This window comes from Vulpes vulpes, chromosome 15 (genome assembly GCF_048418805.1).
Source record: "Vulpes vulpes isolate BD-2025 chromosome 15, VulVul3, whole genome shotgun sequence".
Lineage (NCBI taxonomy): Eukaryota > Metazoa > Chordata > Mammalia > Carnivora > Canidae > Vulpes > Vulpes vulpes.
The window spans coordinates 95,478,302-95,489,123 of NC_132794.1; the positions used below are offsets into that span (position 1 = coordinate 95,478,302).

The 10,822-nt window shown below is 36.8% G+C and overlaps 1 non-coding gene across 1 annotated transcript; it reads right to left on the bottom strand.

Annotated features, from left to right (window-relative positions):
* Nucleotides 1-10,388: 10,388 nt before the first annotated feature.
* LOC112918433 (U6 spliceosomal RNA) lies at nt 10,389-10,493 on the bottom strand. The gene has a single exon (XR_003234688.1). It is a non-coding gene; the product is annotated as a U6 spliceosomal RNA (small nuclear RNA).
* Between the last annotated feature and the right edge of the window lie 329 nt (nt 10,494-10,822).

Consider the following 10,822-nt stretch of genomic DNA (forward strand, 5'->3'; position numbering starts at 1 on the left):
GACAAGCCTGTTTGTTTATATTCATTAGCTCTTCTAAAAGCCAGCCAAGTATTAGGATTATTTTTGAAGTTAACTTAGGTAGTTTCTGAGATAGGGCATAGGTGTCTTTAACATCTTACCTACCACTTTGGACCCTTTATGAAACATTTCCAGGTCTTCAAAGGAGGTGTTTGATGAATCTGCTGGAATATATAGAGAGCAAATCTCCATTAGATAGAAACTATTTATTATCAACCCCTCACTTATAGACAAATGACAATGTCTTTTAAAAATTTTTTCTATTAATTGTCCCTTAATCTTGATTGAAAACAAAACCTATCATCAACTTAAATATTTATGTTCATATATTAATATTTTATATTTACCAAAATGATTTCAATTATCTCAAAGTTAGAGAACCTACACCTTTGCAGGTGGGCAACCTAAAGTCAGTTAGTTACTGGGACAAGATTCCAAAAAGTTTTGTACTATAGAAGGAAATAGGATGACACCATCAGAGAGACGAGGTCCTGTAGATAATCATTTATGTATAGATGGGACCTCAGATAAAATATGAAAGATCCTGTCATAGCTCATTTTGGCTCTTTCTTACTGAATTTAGATTGGTATGTTCTTATAACTCCTTCTCTTTGAAACCTCTACCTTCCTAGCTTAACATTTTAGCAGCTGAGTTAACCTCACTAACTTAAATTCCCAGTATACTTGAAAGCCAGAACAGTTCTTCTTCTTCTTTTTTTTTTTTTTTTTTTTTTTACATTTGCTTCTTCCACACAACAGATTTATTTTCAATAATAATCAGGAAATGAAAAGATTAGCCAGAAATAATGCTAGTTGGAAGGGGGGGGGGGGAGAAAATGCAAACTGAAATTTTCCTCTATTGAAATTCATATATGTAATCATGCTAGTTAACAAATATTTAAAAATAATATATTAAAAAAAAGAAAAAAGCAATAATTAACAATCTTAAGTACATTAGTTTATGTTTTTAGAAAAAGTGGGAAATATATACCCACATGTTGGACACAGTAATGAATAATATTATGACAGTTCCTGGTTTTACATCTTACCTTCTGCAAATTAGTAAATGATTTCATCCAAACTGATCCTTTTCGCACATTGTTATTCAGTAGGTAATATAACTGGATTTGTCAATTGTAATGTCTTTATTGACAGTTGAAGAAAGCATTTTATTAATTATAGTTTCAAAGTTTATTTCATATGCAGCAATAGACAAATAATTAAGAAAAATCTTAAAATCCAGGGTAAGTTTGCCAGTCATAAAAATTCCTTTTCATAATAAATTACAGAAATTATCATAGTTTCCATGTCTTTTTCTTCCAAACTGATTTTTTTCAGCTTTTAAGTATTTCTTCAGTAGAAAAATTTTGAACACAAATAAAAACTTCCAAGAAGTCAAATACAGTGACAGAATTAAAGCAACTTAAAATCTGTATCTTGATTTTTATAATCACTGCACTATCATTATTGTGCTATAGGCCTTATAGATGCACTGTGCCTGCAGCGATCTTAAACTATCCTGAACATTAAAAACACAGAACTAACATGTGTAGCTAAGTTTGATTACCTTTCATGTAGAACACAATATTTATTAAAGAATAAGTAATAAATATAAATTAATTTTGATCTTATACCTGTATTTTAAATAATAATAACTGGAACAATTGTTTAAAATAACTGGAGCAATTGCTTAAAAGTTAGACCAATAAAACATATTTTTTCTATGAAAGAATGTTTTATCACTGACATTGTTTAGAATGATTGGTTCACAGTGATAATAAAGATAGACAGAGATAGGGGTGCCCGGGTGGCTCAGTAGGTTAAGCATCTGCCTTTGGCTCAGGTCATGATCCCAGGACCCTGGTATCCATCCTACATCATACTCCCTGCTCAGCGAGGAGTCTGCCCCTCCCTCTGCTGCTCCCCCAGCTCATGCTCTCTCTGTCTCTCTCTCAAATAAATAACATCTTTCAAAGAAAATCGAGAGGGGATCCCTGGGTGGCTTGGCGGTTTGGTGCCCGCCTTTGGCACAGGGCGTGATCCTGGAGTCCCGGGATCCAGTCCTGCGTCGGGCTCCCGGCATGGAGCCTGCTTCTCCCTCTGCCTGTGTCTCTGCCTCTCTCTCTCCCTCTGTGTCTATCATAAATAAATGAATAAATAAATCTTAAAAAAAAAAGAAAAGAAAATCGAGATACCACTACATACCTATGAGAATGGCCAAAATTCAGAACAGTGGCACCACCAAATCTGGCAAGAATGTGGGCAACAGAAATTCTCTTTCACTGCTGTGGGAATGAAAAATGATTTGCTTTGGAAAACAGTTTGACAGTTTCTTACAAAATTAAACATACTCTAACCATTCGATCCAGCAATCGTGCTTCTTAATATTTACCCAAAGGTGTTGAAAAGTCATGTCCATACAAAAACTTGCACAGAGATGTTTATAGCAGCTTTATTCATCATTGCTCAAATTTGGAAGCAACCAAGATGTCCTTCAGTAGTGAATGAATAATAATAGACAGTAGTATAACTAGACAATGGAATATTATTCAGTGCAAAAAATATATGAACTATTGAGTCAGGACCTTAAATTTTTGTTATTAGGTGAAACATGCCAATCTTGAAAAGACTATATACTGTATAATTCAAATTAAATGGCATGCCAGAAAGCATAAAACTGTGGAGACAGTAAGAAGATTTAATGGTTGCCAGGGATGGGGGTGAGGGTGGTGGAGGGTTAAATAGGCAGAGCGCAAAGGATTTTTAGGGCGGTGAAAAATTCTGTGTGATACCATAATGATGGACATTTCATCAGACATAGAATACCCAAAGACATAGAATACAACAATGAGCCATAATATGAACTATGGACTTTGGATGCTCATGATGTGTCAATGTAGGCTTGTCAGTTTTAACAGATATAGCACTCTGGTGGGGGAATCTGGGAGTGTGGGGACAGGAGGTATATGGAAAATCTCTAAACCTTCCCCTCAATTGAGCTGTGAAATTAAAAATTCTCTAAAAAGGGAAACTTAATTAAAACAAAAGTAGACTGACATTATTTGGTATTATTATTTTTATTATTATGGCATTATTATTTATTATTGTCCTCAAAGGACAACATCCTCCACCTCCAATTTGTCTGCATCCCCCACCACTAGCCCTGGTACCAAACTGCTACTCTGCTTCCTTCTGGGGTTTCATTGCTCATGTCTCAGAAAAAAATTTCCTATAAGTTTAATGATCTTGTACCACAAATACAGCAGGGCTAATACAATCTACTCTAAGCCATTCTCTACATTTTCTGATAAATTTGTCAAACAAAGTAACCATGGAGGAGGACTGTGGGCAATTTTAATTTTTTTTTTAAGAGAATGAAAGAAAAAAATATACCTGAAAGCAATGGAAAGTAGATGAGACTCAACAATAAATCAGAGAGACTGAACTGCCCTAGCTAATTCAGTCAAAAAGGAGTAAACAACTGCAGAGGCTTGATTCAGACTATTACCTTTAATGCATTAGGAAAAAGAGACAGAAGAGAGAAAATGACTAAGTAATACATGTGAATTTCACACTTCACACTTTGTCACTTAGCATAGCTTCTACCTTGCTCCTATCATCCTGCATTGATACAACATCTGAACAATAGAGAAAGGCAGGAATAATGGGGTCCTTTTTGGAGAAATTAATTCAGTGAGACATAAATAAGAATACTCTTCTAAAAGGAAGATTCAAAAGCAAATGTGTAGAAAACAACTTGAGCTGGGAGGGGCAGCAGAAAGGCAAACATTGGCTGGGAAAAAGAATTTGAATCCTTGAACTGTGAATTCAATGCTTGCATCCATTCATTCCTTTCAAAAAATGTATTAATAATTTATTAATGTCAAGTATTGTTCCAGGTGATGAAAAATACAAGTGTAAACTAATCTCTATGATCTGTGCTTTGACCCACTGATGAATTCAAATTGTCACATTTACACAAAATACCAAATCTCCATATTCTGTACCTATAGCTGTCCGATTAGGAAGCAGTCCAGGTTTCTGAAGGATCCCTCCTCTTCTATTTTTGAGTGGAGTGGCCATGGAGGACTGTCTGCCATTTATGAAGCCTGTTTTCCTGGAGGATTAGGCAAGGTTCAGGTCATAAATGCTTTTTACGCCATGCAAAGGAGTCTGGAATACTTAGTCTATGGGGAAACCCTGAAGGATTTTTAACCCACAGCAGTCACAGAGAGATTTATGTTTTTTTAGGAATTTAACCCCGGTGCAGTATGTTGAATGGTGACATACCACCTCTCCCAAAGGAAAAAATATATATGTATATAAATATCCATATCTACATCAAATCCTTAGGATCTGTGAATGTGATCTTATTTTATTTATATATATATATATTTTTAAAGATTTTATTTTTTTATTCATAGAGACACAGCTAGAGAGAGAGGCAGAGACACAGGCAGAGGGAGAAGCAGGCACCATGCAGGGAGCCCGAGGTGGGATTCGATCCCCGGGCTCCAGGATCACGCCCTGGGCCGCAGGTGGCGCTAAACCGCTGCGCCACCAGGGCTGCCCGTGATCTTATTTTAATAAAGAGTCTTTGCAGGTGTAATTAAGTTGAAGATCTTGATATGAGTTTATTCTGTATTATCTGGGTAGAGGCTAAATCCAATGACAAAAGTCTTTATAAGAGAAGAGACAGAGGACAGACACATTCAAGAGACGTTGATATAAAGGCATGTCAAAGAGATGTGGCTATAAGCCAAGAGAGCCAGCAACCATAAGAAACTGGAAAGGTAAAGAAGGGATTCTCTCCTAGAGTCTCAGAGGGTGTGTAAGACTGTCAACACCTTGACTTCTGACCTCTAGAAGTGTCAGCAAATAGATTTATCTTGTTTTAAACCATCAGTTTGCTATAATTTGTTATGGCAGCCACAGGAAACCAATGCAACTGGTGGCAGCATTAAGGCTGTGCTTGATTTGATGGGATGAGCACTGGGTGTTATGCTGTATGTTGGCAAATTGAACTCCAATAAAAAAAAAAATTAAAAAAAAAAAAGGCTGAAGGCTGTGCTTGATATAAGAGTATGGTCAGGGACAGGCTATAATGGAAGACACTATTACTACAGGACATACTTAGAAGAATATAAACCAGAATGTTAACTTTGGATGATGGGACTCTATATAACTTTTATTTTCTCTTTATTTTTATTTATGTGTTCTAGTCTTTATAGTACTATTTGTACATACTACTATAGCTAAATACCCAAAAAATAAGCAAATGAGATAATAAGGACTTGAACCAAGGCAGTAGAAGGCAGCATTGAGAAGAGGAAATGTCCCTTATCTATCTATCATCTATCTATCTATCTATCTATCTATCTATCATCTATCTATCTATCTATCTATTATCTATCTGTCTATCCATTTATAGCTATCTATCTGATATTTTCTGGATGCTCACTAGATGCTCTTTTAGGCATTGTACAGACAATAGTGGACATTATAAAGAAAAATAGGTCTCTGCCTTATGGATCTTATGTTGAAGTAGAGAAAGCCATGGAGAGTTTTGAGCAAAGGCATAGGTGACTTAGTTTTAAAAGAATCACTCTGGATGCTGTATGTAGTGACTGTTAAGAATGAAGTGAAAACAGGGAGAACAGTTTGGTAGCTATTCCTATCATCCAAGTGAAAGGATAGTGAGTAGCTTGTGCTAGGACATGACCTAGGAGGCTGGGGTTTCTTCCTATGATTGGCTTGAATAGAACCAAAGGGAATAATGAAATTACCTTGATGATTTCGAGACTTACAGTTATGGTGAGGATAGAAGTGTGGGAGTTTGAGAAAGGCTCTTAGTCTGAGGCCCAGCTCTAAACTAGTGTACATGGAAGTATGGAGGCTGTTAAGAGTTAATCTTTTGAGTACTTCAGGCTCTCTCTTGAATCTTACTCATGGGGTAGCCATGGTACTCAAAATGAGGTGATCCAATACAGCTGAACAGGAAGGAGGACTTCACATCACTCGATCTGGTCCTACTCCTCAACTCCATTTTTTGAGAACTATGCCCAAGGCACCTAACTTATAGAAACTATCCCCATTGTATGGCATCTTTTATCATACAAGAATATGTTGTAATAAATTAAGTGGTCAGAAATCATTTCATGTGTTCAGTTAGAAGGTCCGGAGTTATCCCCACCTGCTCCATAACAAAACGAACACAGGAGGATCACTGGTGATATTTTTGTGGTTGATTACCAAGGTATACTTGGGATTCAACTTTAATTACCGGAAATTGTCCAGCTACCTGACAGTGCTGGTCGCTGAGTTAAATAATGAAAAAAATCACTTGCTGTCTTTCCTCAAAAATAACAATGTAATTGCGAAATAGACTGGTTCCATACCCATGTTCTACTTATGTTTGTATCCAAAAAAAAAAAACCACCTAGTACACTGTTTTGTACATAGTAGGGACTCGGGTTGTATCTGTAAAATTGAAAGGGGAAAGGAAAACAAGAATGAAGAAATAAAACCGTGCTTCCACAAAGGCTATATAATGAAAGTCTCTCTTTCTAAATTACTTGAGTAGTGCAGTAAATGCAATAGTAAAGCTCTGTTTAGAAACACCTGCTTCCTATTTGTCCTTTAACCCTTACCTCAGAAAGCTCTCTTTAATATGTACCCCATTTCTATTTAGGATAGTTTGATTATCAAGCTATGATTATATATGCCTCACATCAGTTCCTCTATGACAGATGTGTGACTCACTCCAATCAACTTAACTCCTTATGCAGATGTTCCTACACTATTCCACTTTCTTAATTACGTAGTCTCCAAGGGCTACACCTGTAAGGGGATGCAATCCACAAATCTATAGAGTTTAAAGAGAACTACCTTTCCCTGAGGTCTTCTCCCCAAATGTTAGGAGATGTAACTGATTACTTTAACAAGCAGAATTTCTTCCCCCTAAAGTCATGACCTGGTTATATCAGATAAATTCAAAGCTTCTGGGCAAGCACCTTAAGGCCATATCTTTTTTTCCTCTCACAAGTTTTTGGCTGCTTGCCTTCAAACTGCAAGCTGGCAGACTTCATCCTTTAAAAGCTTAATTACCTGAAAACCCACTGGGTACCTAGAATACCTGTAGTTCTCAGCCCTAGAGCTTGAGGATAGATGGAATATAAACCTAATGCACTTGACCTTCTCACCTCCTGCTCATAGTCCATGTCCCTATTACACCTACTCAAATCCTCACTGAGGCCTGAAAAGCCAAGGACTTTTGCTAACAGATGTTCCTAGAAAAGTTCCTATTCATCTGAATGGAAATCAGGCCCCCTAGACCAGAGGTCCTCAAAAATGTTGTCCCATACTTTTCACTAGCAGCCCCAGCAGCACCTGAGAATTTGTTAGAAATGAAATTCTCAAGTCCTAGTCTAGACCTCCTTAATCAGAAACTCTGGGGTGGAATCTAGCACCCTGTGTTTTAACAAGCCTTTCAGGTGATTTTGATACTTGCTACGGTTTGAGAACCACTGCACTGAGTACTTGAACCAATAGCATTTAGCTGTAAGCCATGAAGTTACTACTTACAACACCATGCGGCACTCACTAACCTCAGTCTCAAGGGTTGTGGGAGTTGGTGAGCTCATTTCAAAGCAATGACTCCCAACTTTGAAGGTGCTTGGATAGCTGGTTGGGTGCATTTGGGAATACAGGATGTTTTTCCAGGTGACCCCAGGAGCTGAAGAAATTCACAGGATTCAAAATGTAAGTTGTTAAAACCTGGAGCTGGCAAAGGAGGGACAGAGCATCACAGAGTTACTGTATGTATCTTTTTAGATTTGACTATCTACACTATTATTTTCTTCCTTTCATTCTATCATATAGATTTTGCTTTTCAGTGTTCCTCCAATCAAGGATGATTTAAAACAAGGATTTATCAAGTCCTACTGTGTGTAAGGTGCACATCAAATATATATATATATATTGGGGCCTCAGTCAGTTAGGTGTCCAACTCTTGATTTCCACTCTGGTTATGATCTCAAGGTTCTGGGATTGGCCTCATGTCAGGTTCTGTGCTGAGTGTGAATCCTGCTTGAGATTTTCTCTCTCTTTATCTTCACACTCCACCCCTCCTCCTGCTTGCACTTTCACTCTCTGTCTCAAAAAACCTACATATCTCAAAAAGAAAAAAAAAAGAACACTAGCATAATTTTGAGATAAACAAGAAGTTACCTATTGTATGCAAACTTATTTCAGGGAAAATTTCTTTGGAATACAACTTCCTAAACAAGAGTAAGGATCCTCACTTGGCACCCTTTCTCTACTGGAAACACGCTACACAGCACTGGCATAGCTCTGTTCCTATAACACAGGATGTTTGCTTGGAAAGCTGCATACATTTTAGTTGTCCTTTAATCCAAGCATTTAAGCTCATTAAAGGGACACATTCTCTAAAGAAAATTTCCAGAGAATCGATTTCAAATGCACGTTATCGTGTATGTTTTATTTTAGCAAATCCAAGGTTTCACACAACCAAATTTACATAAAATAGGATTCAGTTGAGCTAACATTTTAGTAGGAAAGAGGCAGAGCAGATGGACAAATGATTTAGAGTGTATAGAAACTTTTTCTGGGAGGCTACCATTTGGAAAGGCAGACCATAATCCTATATGTAAGCACAACTAAAATTGAAGTTCCAGTTAATCTAGCTTTCTATTACTAAGTATGGAACTTGGCTTCTAATCCCTTAAGAATTCCTGTCTGTCTCTCTATACGTATGTGTGTGGGTGGGTGAGTGTGTATAATTTGAACTAAAAATACCTACTTTCTTAGATTTTCTTGACTGATATTTTAGACATGATTTAATGCCAACTTCAATGGATTATTAGGATGATCTGAAAACACAAGCTCAATCACAGTTCAATCACTGTGGAAATACTGAGCCAATACAAAAATTCCTAGAACTGGAGGAAACCAGCTGATTCACTCATTCTTAACATTTTCCTCTGTGACCCATTAGGGGCCATTTCCCCCAACCTGTATTACCTCTCTCCTTGCTCAGCTCCTACCCCTGCCCACTCTGTCTCTCAGGTGGAACCACAAGCTGAAAGGGTGATATGGGATCAGGACTCTTTTATCAGAAGCACACACCCAGCAAAACTTTTAATTTTTATTTTTTATCGAGGTGTAATTTTCATAACCTTATTAGCTTTATGTGTACATGATTAGATATTTGTATATGTTATAAAATAATCACCACAACAAATCAAGTTAACATACTTTACCCTACATAGTTATTTTTACTTGTGCTAAGAATTTTTAACATCTATTCTCTTAGTAACTTTTAAATATGCAACATAATACTCTTAGCCATAATCACTATGCTATGCGTATTACATCCTCATTTATTTTAAAAATGGAAGTTTGTACCTTTTGACCACTCTCCCATTTCTATCACATCTCTACTCCCTGCATCTGGCAAGCACCAGTCTGTTCTCTGTATCTGAGTTTGTTTTTGTAAGGTTTCACATATGAGACCATAAGGTACTTTTTTTTTCTGATATCTGCACTTAGCACAGTACCCTCCAGATCCACCCATGTTGCTGCAAATGGCACAATTTCCTTCTTTTTATGGCAGAATAATATTCCATCACATATAAGTGCATGCCTATGTGTACACATTCTTCATTCATGGTGGACACTTGGGTCGTTTCCATACTTGGCTATTGTAATAATGTTGCAGTGAACATTTCCAATTAGTGTTTTCTTGTTTCTTTTTTTTAAAAGATAAAATCACAGAAAGTAGAATTACTATGTCACATAATAGTTCCATCTTTAATTTTTTGAGGAACCTCCATACTATTTTCCATAATGGGTATACCAGTGTACATTTCCATACCATGCACTAGATTTTTCTTTTCTCCACATCCTCCCTAACACTTATTTCTTGTCTTCTCCTTCACAGCCTTTCTAACAAATGTGAGGTGGTATCTAGTAGTTTGGATTTGCATTTCCTTGATAATTAGTGATGTTGAGCACCTTTGCTTGTACTTGTTGTCTATATGTCTTTAGAAAAAAATGTCAAATCAGATCCTCTGCCCATTTTTTAACCAGCCTGTTCTTATTACTGCTGAACTGTATGAGTTCTTTATACATTTTGAATATTAGTTTCTTAGCAGATAAAACCATTTGGTGGGTTGCCTTTTCATTGTGTTGGTTTCCTTTGCTATGGAGCTTCTCAGTTTGACTTAGTCCCATGTGTTTTGTTTCTCTTTTGTTGGTTTTGCTTGTGGTGAGAAATCAAAAAATTGTTGCTAAGATCAATGTCAAGGAGCTTACTGCCTACGTTTTCTGGGAGTTTTATAGTTTTAGGCCTTATGCTTGATCATTTCATGAATTTCTGTGTCATCCTTGTGTAGGGGCCATGCTGATCTTCTCTATCATTCTAATTTTAGCACACATGCTGCCCAAGTGAGCATAGCAAAGTTTCTTTTAACATCTCGATGTACATATGTACTTGTTTATCTCTGTGTATTAGAGACAACAGGAATGAGAGTTAATCTGAGATACCAACTAATGCACTAATGTGCTACTAAACAAGAAATATTTTACCTTGTTGGAATAAATAGCTATAAACTAATAAACTTGTCTAATCTTGGAAGTGCTGAGTTAGGGTCACAGCATAAGCAATGTGCTCTTGCACTTTCTCCAAATGCACACTTACTCCCAAGGAGAGATTTAGATTGACCTTATCCTCTGCTAGTCAAACTTAAAGAACATTGAACTATGATCTTAGCTCCCTCTCTCT